Source organism: Myotis lucifugus, unplaced genomic scaffold (genome assembly GCF_000147115.1).
Source record: "Myotis lucifugus unplaced genomic scaffold, Myoluc2.0 scaffold_20, whole genome shotgun sequence".
Lineage (NCBI taxonomy): Eukaryota > Metazoa > Chordata > Mammalia > Chiroptera > Vespertilionidae > Myotis > Myotis lucifugus.
The window spans coordinates 9588232-9609931 of NW_005871068.1; the positions used below are offsets into that span (position 1 = coordinate 9588232).

At 36.0% G+C, this 21700-nt stretch overlaps 1 protein-coding gene across 1 annotated transcript in view; it reads right to left on the minus strand.

Moving 5' to 3' along the window:
• The window catches only part of DMD (dystrophin), a 2279750-nt gene that overhangs the window by 1103013 nt on the left and 1155037 nt on the right, over nucleotides 1–21700 (minus strand). The window lies entirely within an intron of this gene.

Here is a 21700-nt window from a genome sequence, read left to right on the forward strand (position 1 = left end):
ATCATCTGACACACTATCTATTTATTTACTTATTTCATATTTTTCTAAGTCTCTCACTAATTTATGAACTCCTTAAATAGAGGAGCTTTGTCTGTTTTTTTTAAATGTTATCCCTGTACCTAAAGCAGTCCCTAGCTTATTGTAGGTACTCAATAAATATTTGATGAATGAATAAGTCAGTGAACAGGTAAAGCTACCATGCAGAATGTCTTAACAGGAAAATCTTGGTCTTCACTTTTCACTCTGACAAAATTACTCACATTCCTTAACATTATTTGGGAAAACAAAAACAAAAACAAAACAAAACAAACAAACAAACAAACAACACCTGGGGAAAGAGAAAGAAACTTGTTCTTATGGCTTCCACAATAGAAACAAAAACAGAGTGTTATTAGTAGCAGATGTTTTTCTTTTTATAATTTACTTGAGTGTTACCATGTCGAACTGTATTATGGAGAGAACACAGCACACACATATAAAAATAAGTAACTTCCCTGGGAAGAATCAATACAGGCAGTCCCCAGCTTACAAACAGGTTGTGTTCCGCACATTTGAAAGGCAGCTGTTTAATGATCTGCTAGATGGTCTCTAACCGTTCTGGCTGGGTTCACTTTATCCCTACCTGTGCATTCAGGCATACCCTATTCCTTGGAACCAAGCCTGTCCCTAACCAGGGGGATCCAGTCATTAGATTTCATAGGTTAGTCTACAAACTAATATTTCACTTATAAATAAGATGCAATATTGTATAAATAGTGTTGATCTGATTCTGCATGCTGGGAGTAGGAGTTCCAGTCCTTAGAGTTCAAGGGAGTTTAATGACACACACAAGGAAAGTGATGCCATGTGTGGATGGAAGTGTGGGCTTTGAAATCTGGCACACCATGGAATCAAACTCTCACTCTGACACTGCCTTTGTGATCTTGGTCCAGTTTCCTAACCTCCTGAAGCCTTCCTTTCCTCAACTGTAACTTGGAAATAGTAATGAAGACTACCTTCTAGGATTGTTTTGAGGATTAAAGGAGATAAGCATTTAGCACATAGAGTTCCATAAAATTATTTCCTATTATTACTCTTTTAATTAGTCTGAGCTCTCTAAGTTATGAATGATGGTTTATATATCTAGATAACCCAACAGCCTAACAGAGTCCCTGGTACACTGTTAGTGCTCAATACATATCTGATGAATGAATGTTCAATGAGAATATTGATTCATATACTGGAGAGGGATGTATTAACGGATAGGCAATAGGCCTTTAATGTCTGAGAGTCTATCCTTCTAAGATGTTTTGTTTTTAGCTTCTTCCTGTCCCTTCCCATTCTCCACTCACAATACTGCTAAAAGATCTCTCTTCTTCCTCCCCTCCTTACCCTCTAGTGGGAGGAACATTGGGGAAATTGAAAATAAATATAATCCCTCTTGCATTTTTTCTTTTGGTTGGAATTTTTGAGTCAATATTTAGTAAATTTCATTTTTTAAAATAGCTACTTTCATTGAAGGGTAAAAATATCTCACTTATACAAGATAAGCATGGGCTTCCCACTGTAGCATCCTTTGACTTTATGTGGGTCGCACCTACTCCATCTCTGAAGCTTCTGCTGTCCCAATGATAGGATATGAGGAGCCCCACAGAAGTTGTTCACTGTAATGATCTCCTGGTCTACACAGATCAACTACCTCTCTCGAGGAGCCATTAGTCCATTGGCTCATTCCTGAGCAAGATGTGTAAGCTGATTCCCATTGCTGACACCCGCTATAAACTCTGCCCCGCCCCCCATCCTAGATTAACAGGTAGCATTTTGATCTCTGGAATTCTGAGCAATGATCCTACCTATTTGTGCCCTGGTCCCATATACACTGATACCTTCCTTTCACCCTTATCATTAAATTCTTATCCTCCTCCTCTAGAAACAAATGTTAAGAATCACCAATCTTCTCTTTGAAAGAGTTTAGGCAGTTTTAATAATCTCTAAAATAACTTTAACAGACTGACACCAAATCATGCCTTGACCAATTATAGTTAAAAAATCTAATTCCCCTGAGGGGAAAGTAGGAAAGTATAAAAATGACTTTAAGAAAGCAGTTGAAATGTATAACAAACTGTTGCTTAATATTTAACCTAAATTTCCCCTGCTGGGCTCAAGCTGATTATTTTCCTGCCTTTGATGGCTAGTGCAAATAATTGGTCTCTCTTCTCTTTATCACCTCCTTGAACTATTAAGTCCCCCTTGATGTTTTCTCATGTATGAACATGCCAGAACCACTTACCCTGGTTTTGTAAATAATTGTCAAAAATTATCTGGCCCACATAAACTACACAAAAAATACACAGTACTTGTCAAGATTCCTCAAGCTATACCTCGTCTGTCCATATAACCTGACATCTTTCTTTTTTCTCCCTGCTTTACTTAGCTGGTGACTCAAATAGACTGCCTGCGTCATTCACCCCTACTCTGAGTTGATTGGCTGATCTGTCGGTTATACTGGGTGGATTTTTCATCTTTTAGTCCCTAGATGTAAATTATGCAGAAAGAAGTATATTTGTGCTCTACAATGTACTAGACTAATGGATAAATTCATAACTTGCCATGGTACCAAGAATTACAGAGTCTTCCTTGATCAAGGCAGGGCAGTCATTGAGATGGCCAAATCTCTAAAGCTGACATGGATTTGTCAGAAATGAAGATCATAAATGGGTTCATTATAGTTCATGATTTTAGGGCCTGGTTTAGAAATTACTGCCTATGTAAGCTTGCATTGTAATGTCAGTCATCACTACGCATACATTGTATTATGGATATGTCCTTTGAGGTCCTGAAGAACAGAGTTCTCATAGTCTCTCAACGAAGAGCCTACTGGGAGAACCAAAAAAAAAAAAAGACAATAAAATTTTTTTGTTTTTGTTTTTTGTTGTTGTTTTTTTAGCTCTAGCTGGTTTTGTTCAGTGGATAGAGCGTCTGCCTGTGGACTGAAGGGTCCCAGGTTCAATTCCAGGTAAGGGCACATGCCCGGGTTGTGGGCTTGATTCCCAGTAGGGGGCATGCAGGAGGCAGCCAATCAAAATAATAATCTCTCCTCATTGATGTTTCTATCTCTCTCTTCCTCTCCCTTCCTCTCTGAATTTAATAAAAAGGGGATATTTTTTATAATCATCACCTTTTCACATCACTTCTATCTTGACTCTTTAACACCCTAAGTGCATGGGTTTCATAGCTTCATGGAGTGAATTGGTTTCCTTAGTAAATATTTATTGATTATTTTTTCCTTTTGTTAATAACTATGTGTTGCATGTTAATGAAACTCAGGAATCCCCCAGGAAACTTTAAATAACAACCATTATTTCTTAAAATGAACACTGGCCTGCTAGTAACAGAATAAGCATACTGCATTGTTTAACCATTAGCTGTGATAATTTTATCTGAATCATTCTTACTCTTGCCATTGATTTCTGCAATATATCTAGACTGGGATCAGGGACAGGGACTATGTTCTCCACATGATGATTCATATAGAGTTAAAGTTTTAACCTTGGTTTACATATCAATATGTTGCTCTAATCAAGCTGCTTTCTATCATGTCGGTTAAGTCAAACATCTACAATGGTTTCTTAAAAAATGACTGAGAAGTATCAATTCATCACAGGAGGTTGCTATGCATCCATATACAAGATGATGCACGTGAACCAAGAAAATATTGACAATCTGAAAACAAAATGCTGTAGGAAGTTTGGGTGATACTGGTAGTAAGAGTTTTAACAACAACTATAAATGTGGCCTCTCCATGTGTCCATCTGTCCACAATTTCATGCCATCTGCCCCTTCTCTAGAGTTGCCATGGAAGAGAAATTTCCACAATTTCAATTATCTAATATTTATTTGGAAAAAAGATGGGTTTCATTTTCAGTTTTTATATTTTTTATTGTTTAAGGTATTACAAATAGTAGTACATATGTCTTTTTTTCCCCCATTGACCTCCCCTCCTCGGCCTCCCCTACCCCCGCGGCACTTGCCCTCACCCCCCTCCAGTGTCTTGCGTCTGTTGGTTGTGCTTATATGCATGCATACAAGTCCTTCGGTTGATCTCTTACCCCCTCCAACCCTCCTCTACCTTCCCGCTGTAGTTTGACAGTCTGTTCGATGCTTCTTTGCATGGTCTCACTCATTTATGGATAATAAAGAACATTATAAACTGTTGAACAAAAATAGACAGAGGCAAAGAAGCATCATTTTCAGTTTTAAATGAGATAAAAGTTTTACATTAGTTCATTCCATCATGTTTCTTTTTTGTTTGTTTCCACTCATCTTTTACCCTTAGAATGTACACATACTTTATTTTTATGTCAATATAATGGCAACAAAGGAAAATTTGCACATATTATCTTCTCAATTTTGAAAGAAAGATAGGAAGAAAAGATCATCAACCAAGGATTTAATTTCAGTATGTGTGATAAGGGTTTTTTTTTTTCCCTTGATGATTATCCCCATGATCTCTGCTTTAGCAAGTATTTCCTCCTTTTTCCTAGTTTCCATCTCAGAATTGGTAGTGGGCTGTATCAATTGGTATACATGTTGTAGTTCTACTATACCTGTTACTTTTGATGTATTTTCATATTTACCAAAGAGAAAACATAAGGGTGTGAGAAAACCATGGATGCTGAAATAATAAAATAAAAATGTTATGTCTCCTATTTCTTGTGCTTGTAATTTTCCTGTTTGCTCTCAGATCCATTCCTCTTAAGTCCCTTGCATCCTACATTTCCCCAACTCCCTTGCAATAGGCTTCCTATTGGATTTGGCTAATAGAAAACAATGAGAAATTGGTCGGTGGAAGGAAAAGAGAAACATGGGCATTTCTTTCCATTTCTCTTTGTTTCTGGTCGTGACTCCAGCAGAAGTTGCATATTCCCTGTGATGCCAGTGTGTACTGGAAAGACTCTCCCTCCTAGGTTCCAACTCCCAACTAGCAGCATCTGTTCTGAATCCAGCTATAGCCCTGTTGGTTTGGCTCTTGGGCCCTGGTAATATTCCATATTCCCTTCCTCCAAAAACCTTAGAGTTAGTAGTTGCTTCACATAGATGCTAATCTCTGGGCTGCCTCACTACCCCCTGTTGGACTTTATAAGTGTCTCAACATTTTTGTAACTAGTTCCTCATATTAAATTTCTCATACCAGACCAGGATTTCTCAACCTCATCACTATTGACATTTTGACACAGATAATTATTTGCTGTGGGAGGCCGTTCTGTGTCTTGTAGGGTGTTCAGTAACATTTCTGCCTCTACCCATTAAATGCCAGTAACACATCTGCTGTTGTGCCAACCAAGAATGTCTGCAGACATTGCAAATTTTCCCTTGAGTGACAGAATCACCTGTGACTGGGAACCACTGTTTTAGACTAGAGCAGCTCTTTTCCTGATTGGAGCCTGACTGTAATTATACCTGTAATCATTTAAGATTTGAATAAGATCAAATGATGATATATACATATCACCATGTATTATTGGTAAGCAGTCAAGGCTTATTTGATAAATTAAAAATAGATTCATTAATATGAAAATCGCTATGAAACCCTGATCTACTTTTCTCAAAATTAATAATTATTTTATATTGTTCAGTTATATTTTCATTTCATTAACCATCACAGGGCCTTTGAAATACTTTATTTAATGCCATGCCTATATATCAAGAAAGTAAAATTAAACATCTGATTATTTAACTGATACAGAAAAATATGATCAGAAAAGTAAAATTTTAGGCAGAAGATATACTGGTACATTATAACAGTTTTTTATTGACACCACACACTATGATCAGGCAATTTTTTCCTGAGCACTAATGTGTTCTCAACAATAAAAGTATCATATCCTTTACTTTGTACTTATTAATCCTTCCTTTTTTAATTCTTATGTTCCTAATTTTATTTTTATGGCCTTTGTTCATGCCTAATGCTAGTGGCAGGACCATTAAGCCCTGGCCAGTGTTGTTCAGTGGTTAGAGTGTCAGTCCACACACTAAAGGGTCTCAGGTTCAATTCCCAGTCAAGGGCACATATCTTGTGTTGCAGCTTCCCTCCCTATCCTAGTCGGGGTGCATGCAGGAGACAACCAATCAATGTGTCTCTCTCACATCCATGTTCCTCCTTCCCTCCCTCCCTCCTTCCCATTCTCTCTAAAAAAGCAATGGAAAAAATATCCTCATGTGAGGATTAACAAAATAAATAAATAAAGGGTCATTAAGTTACTCTATTAGTCACACCTTGTTGAACTAGTATAACAGTGCTTCAGTAAAATTGCACTGAGAATTCTCTTTGAGTGCTTAGTTGCAGCTACAGAAAAGCAATATCCAACTATATCAGGGATGAAATAGAAAGGAAATGTGAAGATTACTTATATTCAATTATTACTATATAAGATAATTTGCATAAATAGACAAATACGTGTGTACATATTTGCTTGAACTACATGTGCACAGACCTATATTTAAGATGTTTTTCTTATCTTTTAAAACTCATTTTTATCATTCATACATTTGATAATCATCTAATAGTATGACCAAGTGCTATGTTTTAAGTATGATACTCATGTTATCAATGTTACTCCACCAAAATTAAACGTGGCTAATTAAAAAAGAAAATCAAATTATTTTTAATGTCCTAACAAGCATTCTTTTCCCTTAAAGTAGTGAACAACTTAATCAGTCCAATATGTCCATAACGCTCAAAGAAATATGGACAGGATTTGTAAAATAGAATAAAATGAAATCTCAATAGATTACTAATGTTTGAGCCTTAATTTAGGAGGTTATAAAACATATCATTGATTAATCATCTCAGGGAATTGCATGGTTTCAGAAATAAGACAAGAAAGAACAAAAGGGCTGAATTTTCCTGAATGATTTATAGACTTTGTTCATTCTAAACTTAATAATCCTTTTTTAATCTGGAGAAGGTTTTTCTTTTAATTATTCAGATAATTGTTCATAATGATATGAGAAGAAAAGAAATGAAAATATATCACAGGTCATATGATAGAAATCATTCAGACTTTATAAGGCATTTGGTTTTAAATATTTACATCATTCATACTATACTGAAAAATAAATTATTATGTGGTAGAATGTAATAAACATTACTCTTTTTTGGAACATATAAATTCCTGAATATGTCATAGAATCTTAATTTATCTGGAATGCCCGCTCTCCCCTTCTCTAACTAGTGAACTTTCTTTTTCATGGCCAACTAAATATTCCCAGCACTGTGAGACTCTTCTCAAGTCCCATAGCCGAGTTATTTCTGTTCTCTATGCTCCCCCTCTTCATCCTCTATTACGTATATAGTCTTTCCATTTTGGATTTATAATCTGCAGTAAATTGTGATTTTGTCTGTATGCCTCACTTACGTGTGATCTCACTGAAGTCAAAGACCAGAAGTTAATCAAGTTTGTATTCATGGGTCGACTTTCTCACAACCTTGCTCATATGTAGAGGCCACGCAAAATATGTTTATGAAATTGAATTGAACATTTTAATGAATTTGCATTGAGAAATGAGATAAAAATTGAAGGTTTTGCATGATAATTGCAAAGCTTCAGATCAAAATAAAGATCACAATGTATACTGCATACACTATCATTTGGAGATATAGGAATGATCTGGTTAAGCATTTATTAGAGTATGGAATTTTTTTAAGTACATTAAACGTCCAATAATATTTTTTTCTTGATTTTGACTTAATTTCTTGTTCAGGATGAGACACCTGAAAGATATACATACTTTAACAGCTGATAGGTCAATTTTGAAAATAAAATGTATTTTAATATTTTGGGGACACCCTGCATATGACATGTTCACATTTTCAGCAACATGTGGGCTTTCTATTGATTTTTAAAAAAGGTTCCATGAGGATCCATGGAAAAGAAAAACAAACACACACTTCTCATGAGCACAATAGTACCCCAGAAGAGGCAGGTGACATTCACACATGAAATAATAATCATGCATTCCTGAAAAAATCGCAGAGATGCTTTTAGTAAAGCAAAAGTTACTAAGCAGATAATCTTCTGCCTATGTATTTCTGATATTTCCTGAAAAACCATTTTATAGACTAAACTAATCAATTAAATATTTTAATTCTAAGGGCATTTTTCCTTCTAATACAATTCTGAATGTTTACCTGCATGCTTTAGGAAATTGATTTTTTTAAAGAAAAATGGAAGATTTACCTTCTCCTGCTACTTGATTAATGTACAATTAACCTCTTGCAAGATTATTTTGTTCCACTGTGTATGAAGTACCCTAAGTCAGTATGTGTGAGTGGGGAAATATATATGTTACAGTACTGCTTTATATTCACATTTTCAAGGTGAGTAGAAATAAAAATAGATGCTACAAAGCTAAATAAATTCATTGTTAATTGTCACAGAAAAGTGAACAAGAGAAAAGGATACAAGTCTGTATTTAGATAAAAGATATTTATACCAGCAATTTTCAACTATGTGCTGTGACAGGTACACGGGTGTGCCACAAGCATTTTTAAAACATGCAATACCTGACTGTTTAGTCAGGGGCACTGACTTCTTTTCCCTTAGGTTGTCAAATAAAAAATGACAACAGCCAACACAACAATAGCCATCTGGTGTTAATGAATCAAAATCATACCTATTTTTGTCAGATCAGCAAAAAATAGATTATATATTTTGGTGTCCTGCAGAATTTTAATAATTTATGTGTGCCATGAGATGAAAAAGGTTGAAAATCGCTGCTTTATACAAATTAGAAAATTGGTGAGTTAAGCACCATCAAAGTCATAAACAAAAAGTGACCCTGAATAATTATAATTTATAATTTCCCTGGCAGAAAAAAGACACTGCAAACATGATTTTTTTCTGTGAAAATGAAGTTGTCAGAAACCAAATAAGACTGGCTAACAGGCTGCCAACTGTGTTTCTAACTACAGTAATTGCACTGATTGGGCCTCATCATTAACTACATTTCTAGCCCTTATCACTCAATCAGAAAAGAAGAGAGAAAAAAGAAGAGATAAATCTTTTAGGTGTTATAGCACCTCATTACAGCCCCCCCCCCCCCGCCCCAACAGTTGATGCCTGTTGACAAATTGTTAGCTCTGAACTATAGCCCTGAAGCCAAATTTGACCCCCTGCCTCTTTCTGTAAATGCAGTTTTTATTAAAACAGAGCCACACCACCTTCATTTAGCATTGTCTATGACTGCTTCCATATCACAATGGCGGAACTGAGTAATGGCAACAGAGACCTACCTTATAGCCCCCAAACTCTAAAATTAATTTCTTTCTGATCTTTTATAGAAAAAGGTTGCTGATCCCTGCTGTAAAGCAATGTTGCCTTTTGAAGCTATGGTAAATTTAAAACAAAACAAAGCTATGGCTCTCATGTATCTTTTTTTATTTATTATTTTAATAACTTTAAAAATGTATTTTATTGATTTCAGAGATGAAGGAAGAGGGAGATAGAATTATCAATGATGAGAGTAACCCATTCATTGGCTGCCTCCTGCACACCCCACACTGGGGACTGAGCCTGCAACCCGGGCATGTGCACTGACAAGGAATGGAACTATGACCTCCTGGTTCATGGGTCAATGCTCAATCACTAAGTCACACCAGCCAGGTGCTGGAGGCTAAATCCAGGGGGTCATAATAAATGCGAGAAGTCCTCAAAGGGTTGAATGAACTCTTTCAGCAGGGCTGAAAATCTGCATATATTGTGACCTGCTGCTGGAACAGCCGAAGGCAATTCCCCTAACCTGATAATCCTTTCCTGTTTATCAAACCTTACTTTTGATATGTGTATCTGCTTTGCTAAAGGGCAAAATGTGTGAATAAAAAGCCATGGGTCCGGACATTCAGAGAGCTTAGTCACTAGAGCTAAGCCTCCCCCGGTTCCCCCAAAATGCCTTCCAAATTTATATTTCTTGTCTAGATTATTCATTATACGCAGTCTCTTCTCCAGATTCCTGAACCCTAGCTGCGGAAAAGACTGTGGCATTTATGGCGACCATGAAGGGACATCTGGAGAAGAAGATTCGCCAGAGCGAAGAAAAGAAGTTGATCACAGGTAAAGGTGGGGATGGATCACAGGTAAAGGTGGGGTTGACCGGTAAATTTGGTGGCGAGATTCACTGCATGTAAAGGCCTTACCGAGCCTAGGAAATTGTGAGCCTAGGTGGGCGGGGATGTCTTTTTCAAGCCAGGCCATAATGGGGAAGAATTCGACTGAAAGAGTCCATTCAACCTATTTATTATGACCCGCTGGACTTAGCCTCCAGCAGCCAGGCTCATGTATCTTCTTTTAAAAGTACAATTACTTTTCTTTTTCCAGATTTTTTTTTCTTGGAAGGAGCCTGGCTTCTAATTTCAAGAAGCCACCAAAGCAGAAGCACACTAGTAACTGTGTAACTTGTGAAGGTTTGAATATACTTCTTGGCAAAATGCAATATGTTAGGATGCTAGAAATATGTCTGCCTAGGACTTGTAAGGGGAATATATGGAGTGTCTCTGTTGAAACTTTGAAAAGATGTATTTTCTATTCTGGAGGCACTTTAGTATGACTTGCAGGTTGCATAAAAATATAGCAACTGGCATCATCAGGGTGGTTATTATCTAGGAAAACATTTGGCCCTATGACAAGACATGTTAGAAAAAAATAAGCAAATAATAATATGTAATACTTTTAAAAAAGTATTTAAATTAAAACAATTGGCTAATATAAATTTAAACTCATACACACTCATGAAGATCTATGCTGAAACCTAGCACCTCAAGCAAATCTACCTGCATGAATCCTAGACTATTTTCTAGCCTTTAAATCATCCTTAAAGGTTATTCTCAGGTGCTTTTAAATTTTTTCAATTATTATTTTATTTTTCCTTGTTATTGAATTTACTGGGGAGACACTGATTAACAAAATTATACAGGCTTCAGGTACACAATTCCACAACACATCAGGTGTACGCTGCATTGTGTATTCACCATCCCAAGTCAAGTTTCCTTCCATCACCATTTATTCCTCCCATACTCTCCTCCAATCCCCACCCCACAGCCCACAGTCACCACACTATTGTCTGTGTTCATGAGTTTTTTTCTCTCTTTTTATTTTCAAGTTGATATGAACACTTGTATAGCCCTTACATTTTATAAATATAATTTATTTATTGATTCCCATTGTGTGCTTCTGTTGGATGGCTATATGTCGTGAACAAATATTTCCTTTAGGTAAATCTTTGTGACACTTGGATAATAATATACAAAGAATCTCATGTTAATGAAGACATTCACCTGAAACAGTGTATCCAGGAGATGAAGCTAAGAATAAACTCAGATATATGAAATGATATGCTTCAAAAACAAGGGGAATAGCTAACTCATCATCTCCCTAACAACCTTATAGGCGTCCTGGTTTTCTTGATTTTCTCCCAACATACAAAGCTAGTTCATTTTCAAGGCTTTTGTACCAGCTAAGCCCTGTGCCTAGAATGCTTTGCCCAGATCATTACCTGGTTGGCTTTTGTTTGTTTGTTTGCTTGTTTGTTTTTTGTAAATAATGTCTTCTTAACAATCAAAACATTAGTGAAGTCTTAAAATAATTCCCAAGCCTTTTTAACTCTCTTTTAATTCTCTGCATAGCATTTCCCACTTGCTGACATTTCGTTCCTTTCTCAAATTATCTCCTAGCTCAGTTTACTAGAATCTGAGCTTATGTTAGCATGAACCTATTCTCTCTTGTATATAGTGTGCAATACATTGCTTGGAATATAGTGGCCACTCAATACACTAATCAATGCATTTATCTTGGAAAGTTAGAGCCATGGTTGTCCAGATGAGCTGCTAAGCATTGACATAACAAAAGGAAAACAAAAATAACAACAAAACAAACAAAAAAACAACAACAAAAAAAGAAAAACATTTTTTCTGCCCTCGGAGTGCTCCTAATCTGGTTGGGGAAATGCTCACATACAAATCACACAATTGTGCCACTTGAGGAACTATCCAACAGATTACCAAAACAAGTATTTTTGGAACACAAATAGAAAGAATTGAATAATAGCAGCAAATTAGAGAACAGTAGAGATAGGGAACAAGTATTGTAGGTGATATTTAGCTGAGTATAGAAATGGAGGCAAGGAATGAAGGCTCCAGGCACATGTTTATCATAAATGCACTGACATGAAGCAGTATGACATGCTTAGGGGCAGACATGTCGTTCATGGTGGTCACCTCTCTTAATGGCATTCACATTCATTTCTGTGTCTAAACCTTTCACTTAAAGTTTCTCAGATATCTCAAAATTAACACATTCAAAACAAATTCACCCCTTCTTTCTCTCCAAATCTCTTTTCCCTTGTTATCCATTTAATCATTATTTCATCCAACATAATAGCACTTACTGTTTTATAATTTCTATAAATGGTTTTGCCATTTTCCAAGGAAAATCAAGTTAGAGACTTGACATAACCTTTTCCTCATCTTCTGCTTTTTTCTCAGATCTTTCCACTTCCTTTAACCCATACCAGCACCGCCATGGTCAAGACAACCACCATTTCTTTCCAAGATTACAGCAAAAGCCTTTTATTCTTTCAGACTTGCTTCTCTCTGAATCATTTTCCACTTTTCAGCAAAATAATTCTCTGAATCATGACACTTTCCCATTGTCCATAATGCTCTGACTTCCCAAAGCCCTGAGGGCAAAACAAACCTCTCAAACAGGAGCCAAAGGTTTTCAGGTAGCTGCCTCTATCTTCTCTTGAGCTTAGTCTCTCTTTTTTTTTTTAATATATTTTATTGATATTTACAGAGAGGAAGGGAGAGAGATAGAGAGTTAGAAACATCGATGAGAGAGAAACATCGACCAGCTGCCTCCTGCACATCTCCCACTGGGGATGTGCCCGCAACCCAGGTACATGCCCTTGACCGGAATCGAACCTGGGACCCTTCAGTCCACAGGCCGACGCTCTATCCACTGAGCCAAACCGGTTTCGGCTTGAGCTTAGTCTCTTGGTCCTCTTCCTTTAAAACATACTTGTCACACTTTTTTAGACCCTTTATTGTATGGCATTCTCTATCCTAGATCTTTCCATATGGTTATGCCCTCTGCATGAAAAATTCTCCACAATATTTTTGTGAGGTCAATTCTTACCTGTTTAAATACCCTTTAATTCCTTGTTTAAATATAACTTCTACAGAGATGCTTTTCCTGACCTAGATACTAATTCAGACTCCTAACTCTACTCCAAATGGTTCTCATTTCTCTCTCTCACTCTTGCTCTCTTTCATGCATGCCTCGTAAGCTTCATCATAGTTGATTATTTGTATAAAGTCTGACATCCCTGCTGGGACCATGTCTGTCATATTCACTTTGGCATTCTCAGCATCTAGTTATAATTAATAATAACAGTGATTACTGAGGAAGCTAAGTAAATATTTGTTGAATGAATGATAGCAGGATGAATGAAAATGAAATGATGCAAACCAGTGAAGTGATAGAACAGAGTACTGAAAATGTAGATGAGAGCCAGATTATAAATGCCTTAAGAAACATTTCAGAGTTAGAAATGACAAAATTTAGGTAGTTTTGAATGAGAAAGAAGCAGAATGGATAGAAGTCTATGATGACTACAGTTTTTCCAGCTTGGGTGACAGGGAGAATGATGGAGCCATCAGCTAATACAAGAAATACAGAAAGAAAAACAAGTTTGAGAAATGTTGGAAAGAGCTGAGATGTTTTTTAATTGATGGGACACTCAGGACATCCAAGTCAGGGTATGTAACAGGCATGTGAAAACCTGTCTTATGGGCAGAACACTCTCTGAGTCAAAAGTCTGAAGAACATGTTTTATAATTAATGTCAATAAATTAATTTTAACTTGTACTAGAAATAGTGGTATGGAATATATTAATGAGGTTAACTATTGTAAAAGTCAGAATAATATGTATTAGTTTATAATCTAACAACTGCATATCCCTTGGCCATCCCAGGGTTTTCTATTCTTAAAGTTCTTTTATAATATTGGAGGTGGTGATAGGCAAAAAAAAAAAAAAAAAAAAAAAAAAGTAAAGTAGAAATATTCTCCGAGGTATCAAAGTATCAAACTTCTTTTGGAGAAATTGTTTTTATCCCTTTGGTAGTAGAAACAAAGGCCAAGGTAATAATCTAAGTTCAAATGAGTGTGTTTTAACAGAAAATGTCCCATGAATCAAAGGTAACTTTAACATGTATTAAGCTAGCACATCTAACATTCAGATTTATTAAACCTATTACCCTAAGCAAGATTCAGGAGCTAAATTGATGGTAGATGGTCACTTCAGTGCCTGGATCTAAGGAGGAAATACCCTTACAGGAAATAATAAACCCTGTTTGTTTTTAAACCCATACAGATTGTTATCTTGGTGGTAAATTTTAAAAGGAATATGCCCCACAGGAGCATACCCTGATAATACTGATCATCCAACATGATAGGATTATTGAGAACTGCATATCAAATATAAAAACTTAAAAGTGATTTTTAATTATTCTCTCGACTGATCTCTGATGAAGTATGAATACTTAACATTAAGATAGGACACACAGTATTTTATTCAGGGGAAGACCAAGTAATGTTGCCTAGGTATGTAGTTTTCTGATATAAGGAAACATCCTGAAATTTCCAAAGGGAAATATGGATAGTAGGTCCTTGGAATTATAGAATCACAAAGCTCTAGGGTCAACAGCCCCTTTGAAATGATCATTTGGTTATAGTATCACTCTTAAATATTACCTCCAGCCAGGTTTTTAATAGGTATAAGATAGCAGACAATGAAGCTATAATTTATGATGAAATCATGGTGAGTTCTAATTGAGAAAGACAGACATGCTTTGGATACTGGAGGAGAAGATGGTTAACATACTATTAAGAAAATTGAGAAGCCTGATATGTGTTAGTGCCCAGATAAAGACCTTCCCAGTCTCACAGAGAAGTGGGCCACCAGGCTACCTTCAGACTGAGCTCCAACCTTCTGCAAGAAGAAGTTGTGGATCTGTTCAATCATCACTGAGACTTTTGAGAGACTCATTTCAGGATGATAGTTCTCTATCACCACAATGTGTGCCCTGTGCCATGGATCTTTTGTTACTCATCATAGCTAAAGTACGGTTACAAACGGTTTCATCTTCTCTGAATGAGAACAAATTCCAACAATAACATCAGTTTCATTTGTATTATGCTTTTATGAGGGAGAGCAGTGTGCAGGAGATTGTGCCTGACCTATATCGTTTTATGTAAGCTATAGTCCATGGTGCACTCAGGAAAGTTGACCTCACTGGGAGGAAATTTTGGCCAAGAAATGCTATCTAATAAGAAAGAGTCTGGCTGGCGTGGCTCAGTGGTTGAGCATTGACCTATGAACCAGAAGGTTGCGGTTTGATTCCAGGTCAGGGCATATGCCTGGATTGTGTGCTCCATCCCCAGTGTGGGGAATGCAGGAAGCAGCCAATCGATGATTCTCACTCATCATTGATGTTTCTTACTCTCCCTCTCCCTTCCTCTCTGAAATCAATAAAGAAAAAAAAATGAAAAAGAAAGTGTTCATCCTTATCTGGACCATTTTCGTAGTAGGTAGCAAGTGTTACCCATCAAGGCCACATGAAAACTGTAGCAGAACTTCCATGGGCATTTTGCTTAGATGCAGCCTTGCCTCCTGCTCAGCCTGCTAAGACAATTATCTTGTAAACAGAAAATCCTATTGTCTTTAGTTGAATTTGATAAACCCAATTTTGAATGTTTGCTGAGTTGCTTAAGTGGATAGATTTATTATTACTTGAGTATAGTTTCTTATTTTTTTAACAACCTGAAATATTACTGATTTTAAAGAGTCAATGGTTTAATATTTAAACCTAAAAATAATTGCTCTGACATCTGGAATATTGTGTAGCTTATTATTTCCTGATAAATTTAGAAGAAGAAATACAGTAGGAGTAAGATCTCAAATGGAATAATGAATTCAGAATGCATGTTATAACAAAAAAGGAGGCAATAAAATGACAAGGGAATTACCAAAAATATAGTATATTTTCCATGTGTAAATAGATTTTTAGACCAATTTCAAAATAATGACAGCTTAGGTTCCTCTATCACCCAATAAGATAGATCATTCCCACTCATTCATTTCAATTTTCCCAAGAATTACTTTTCCCAACAGAATTGCAATTACACAATTCTTTTAATCTTTTATTTTTCACAAATAATGAAAATTTAAATTGGAAATTAAATTGCACTTATTTCCATTGTAGCATTTTAATCTTTGAAAATAACCTAGCCATGGGCAAGGTGTATCTGAAAGCTTTAACAACAGCAAAGCATAATGGGAAACCTCTCAGCTTTGAAATATAAACTGGTGGTTTGACTTCCAAAAAGCTTTGCCCATTACACTCTTTCTCTTGTTCTTCCTTCCCTCTAGCTTCCTTCAACTATCAGAACCTAAAATGCTAGTGATTCATTGTCATTTATTTCCAGGATGTTTTTTATTTCTTCTTTGATCTCTTTGGTAACTCAATCATTGTTTAATGGTATGCTTTTCAGCCTCCAAGTGTTTGAATTTTTGTGATTGCTTTTATTGTAGTTTATTTCTAATATTACGCCACTGTGATCTAATAAGATGTTTGATATGATTTCAATCTTTTTGAATTTGGAGGGACTTTGCCTGTGTCCCAATATGTGGTCTATCTTTGAAAATGTCCTATGTGTGCTTGAGAAGAATGTACATTCTGTAGCTTTGGGGTGGAATGTTCTGAAGATGTCGATTAAGTCCATTTGATATAGTGAGTCATTTAGGATTGCTGTTTCTTTGCTGATTTTTTTGTTTAGAGGATTTATCCAGTGATGTTAGTGGGATATTAAAGTCCCCTACAATCATTTCATAGATAGTTTCATCCTGTAAATGATCTTTTGTTATTCTCTGTCAGCTATAATTTGTCCATTCTTTTCTATACCTTTATTATAATCTTACAAGTGTAATTAAGAAAAGAATGGAATTAATACGTACTGGTGCCTATTTTTTCCCTAAACATCCATATTTCCTTGAGTCTTCACTAGGATCCTGGAAAAGATCCTTTTACAGAAGCAACAGAGACTAAGATTGTCTGAACAACTTGCCCAAAAGGGAAAACCAGAGTTTAAACTCAAGTCAGTGTAATTCCAAAACTTATGTCTTCTCCTTAAACCAGATCACCTCTAAGAACAGCATTTTCTTATTTCTCACTAAGGTTGACAGTTTATCGAAGGTATTATCAGTAGCCTGGACATTCAATAATTTCTAACTGTTAACAAGTGAAGCATTTCCAATGTAGCTGGTGTCAAAGTGCTCTGGTGGGATTTTTTTAGTTTACTCAGTACCCACCTGAAGTAGATACTTTGAGGAAAATAAAGTAGTGAAGTTTAATCAGCTGAGTAACTGTTTGGATAAAAAATAAAGCTTGTCTGAATAAGTACAAGCCCTATTCTTTTGATCTACCCATTAAAGTAAAAAAAATAGCATATAGCTAATTCTCAATATTATACTTATGTTTCACTTAATTAATTATTGTATTAGGTAATCACGGTCCTTTGACCTATTAGTCAAAAAATAGATAGATATAGATAACGTGAGAGAGACTAAAATATACTCTTACTGAAAAGATGAAAGTGACATGAATTTATGCATACATTAGGGTAAGTTAAATTTCTGCATTTTAATAGCTTACCTCTGATATTTGCAAACTAACAGCTTCATTTATGTCCATGAATGATGTTGGGTTCATAAGCTACAAATGTTTAAATAGCCTTTTATTCATCAGTTTATTTTGTTTAATAAATTCCACATATAAGTGAAATCATGTGATACTTGTCTTTCTCTGACTGGCTTATTGAAAAAATGCAACAAACGGACATATTTCAGAGGAAAGGTGGGGGTTGGAAGAGATTAACCAATGAACTTATATGCATATATCCATAGCCCATACACAGACAATTGTGTGGGGAAGGTCTAGAAGGGAATGGGAGAGGGGTGGAGAAGGTTAATGGAGTGGGGGGCAAAGGGGACATCTGTAATACTTTTAACAATAAAGTTAAATTTAAAAATAAATAAGAGGCTACAAACCCATGAAAAAAATAAATATCCTTTTAAAATGAGCATGTATAAATGATTTTTATATAAAGCATTCTTAATAGTAGTTACTATTATCTTTAATGTAGCAGGATGAACTGCTGAAATTTTCCAGGAGCAACAACAAATACCTTCTCTTACAGATACTGATCAGGGGTCTCTAAACTTTCTTGCTTATGGAATCCCTAAAGAAGAATTTTGAAAAACTTGTTAGCCATTGCAGATTTTAAAATCTGCATCTAGAGTTTTTCATTCTTATTTTAAACTAGAGGCCTGGTGCATGAAATTCATGAACTCAGGGGGGTGGTCCCTCAGCCTGGCCTGGGCCCTCTTGCAGTTTGGGAGCCCTTGGGGGATGTCCGATTGATGGCTTAGGCCTGATCCCTGCGGAGCAGGCCTAAGCCAGCAGTTGGACATCCTTAGTGCTATGGTGGAGACAGGAGAGGCTCCCACCACCACCGCTACGCTCGCCAGCTGTGAGCCAGGCTCAGGGCTTCTGGCTGAGCAGCACTCCCCCTATGGGAGTGCACTGACCACCAGGGGGCAGCTCCTGCATTGAGCATCTGCCCCCTGGTGGTCAGAGCGCGTCATAGTGACTGGTCGTTCCACTGTTCGGTTGATTTGCATATTAGCCTTTTATTATTATAGGATGATTGCAAAGGACATAGTCTGAGGCACATGGTAAATACAGATATTTTTAAATAAAATATGTTTATGCTTGAAAGATTTAATTAATCATGTTCCCTAATTTTCTAAGATGATATGTATATGCATTTTGTACATTTTTCCTGTCACAATAGGCTCTAAGGTATAAAAAATAAGCCTTTGGATTGAGCTATTTCTACAATTATTAATAGTGTATAATTAAAAAACACTATGCATATATTATAAAACTTGATAAATACTAAACATAAAAATACAGTTTTATTGAAAATGCTTCTCTTAAGAAGACAGATGGAGGTTTAACAACTAATTTATGTACCTATAGAAGAATAGACATTATTTCTAGAATTGGAAGAGTTTCAGCATCAATTCTATTCCTATTTTTCATTTTTATAGATGTAAGTGCTGATAAATCTTACTCAAGTGAGTAGAAGGAATGGAAGGAATTTTATTACAGTAATGTTGCTTAATTCTTTGAGCCCCTTCTATGTCAAATGCTAAAAGTACATGGTAATACATCATCAAAACTTATTTTTAATGATCAGCTGACAACTCATCAGGTCCTCTCTCCAGGTTTAGTTGGAAGCAAAGTTAGAAATCATGTTCCTTAAAAACTCTTTATTGTCCAATCATTCAAGTCATTCATACTCCTCTTTATATTTGGAAGAAGCCCTATTAAGATTCTAGGTGGATGAAGCCTTGACCTGGTAGCTCAGTTGGTTAGAGCATCTTTGAGATATGCCAAGGTTGTGGGTTCAATCCCCAGTCACCAATAAATGCGTTAATAAGTGGAAGAACACATTGCACATTGATGTTTCTCTCTCTTTCTCTTTCTCTCTCTCTCTCTCTCTCTCTCTCTCTCTCTCTCTCTCTCAAATCAATTAAAAAACATTCTAGGTGGATAAAAGATAACTCTTTTATTTTTCAAGTGAGAGAACTATTTTACAAAACGGAGGTGGGAAAGCAGAACGAACCTGAGGTCTTGACTGAAGGTATTTTCCCCCCAGGCAATCCAGTTTCAATGAAAAGTACAAAAGAAAGTTGAGGGCCTAGAAATAAATTTATTTGAAACATGTTTTATTTCTCCACTCCTTGGAAGGTCTTTGTGTACCCCCAGGTTACATGGATGCCAGTATGAAGACAACTGCTTTAAGAAATTCAGGCATCGGCTTAGACGATAAATATAAACTGGCATATCAAAATCACCTGGTAACTTGTCCTTCTTCAATTGTATGTCACAGGTAAATAGTTATGTGTTAAAATAAGGGAAGTTGCAGTTCTGGAAGAAATAGCCTTATTGGTATTTGTGTATAAATAAAATATATAGCTCCCTTTCTCCTATCCTCTAGCCATTTGTTTTTTTCAGTAGTAAAAAAAATCAGTGCTAAGAGGCAGTCTCACATAGTGGAGAGTCACAGAACAAGGAAGCAGAACTGATTTAGAGTCAGTATAGCTAATAACTATCTGTGCAGCCTTGAGCAAGTTTCTCAACCTTTCTGAGTCTCAGTTGCTTCTCGAGGGTTCTCAGCTTTGACTCCTAACTTTAAAGAAATGGTGATGTCCAAGTGCCACCCCCAGGAATTTGGATTTGATTAATCTAGGCTGGGGCCTGGGCTTGTGTTTCTCTGGTTAATTCTAATGTGAAGGCAAAATTGAAAAAGTCAAGGTTGAAATCATCATCCATATAGTCTCAACAAAAGCTATTAAGTGCCTACTGTTAGCAATGTTTGCACATTTCCTATGTTATTTGCATGTTATTGGGAAAGTTGTTGACTACTACTTGAAGAAAATAAATGTTATGTTTGGGCTTACGAGTCTTAACAATCCTTTACATACAAATGATGCAAAATAGAGGCAATTTAGTCTATAATGTCTTTTTAAATTTATGAACTTTTTAAAATTCCCATTTGTAATTTCATTTTATTTTTAAAATTTATCTTTATTGTTGAAAGTATTACAGATGTCTCCCATTTTTTCCCATTGACTCTTTCCACCCCTCCCAGGCCTTCATCACACTATTGTCTGTGTCCATGGGCTATGCATGTATGCATATAAGTTTCCCATTTAATCACTCCTCACATACCCTCATCCCACCCCCATTTTCTATAATGGCTTTTTAAAAAATTGAATGTATAGTACAGAGGCATCCCCAAATTTTGTTACTAGTGATGTTGCATCATGGTTTTAACTTTCATTTGGACATTTCTAAGTGCAGTAGGGTTGCAGTTTCACTTTTTCTGCCTCTTAGATATCTTCAAATTTATGTAATAAACAATTAGTTCTACTCAGTATACACATCAAAACCTACTTCTTTCTTCTTAGCCAAGAAAAATCTCAGAACCAAAGTAAATCAACCATTTTAATTATCAAGATCTGAAATGATTGAGCTAACCCAAAAAATAAAATCCTCTCTTGAGGTGAATAATTTTTTTTAATTAAAAGGAGAAATTGGGTGTGCCACACTGCCTTTGTTGTTGCTTGTTTGCTTTACCCTAATGCTCATAATGAAGAAATATGAATGTATTTTACATGACTGTATTTTATATACATATACAGTCTACTCTATTCTTTTCAGTCTACCTTTCCTTACTGTATTTGTCCTGGCAATTTAAGTTTAAGTCAAATTTGTCAGGCAGTGTAACTCACTGTTATACTTTATACATTTCACCTGATACAATATGGAATACCTGATAGATTCTGCATTTTTAGTTCATCTTTTTGTTCTTATTGTTAATCCTCACCTGAGGATATTTTTCCATTGATTTTTTGAGAGGATGGAAGAGAAGGAGGGGAGAAAGAGAGGAGAGGGGCAGAGGGGGAAAGGGGGAGGAGAGAGAGAGAGAGAGAGAGAGAGAGAGAGAGAGAGAGAGAGAGCTGTGTGAGAGATAC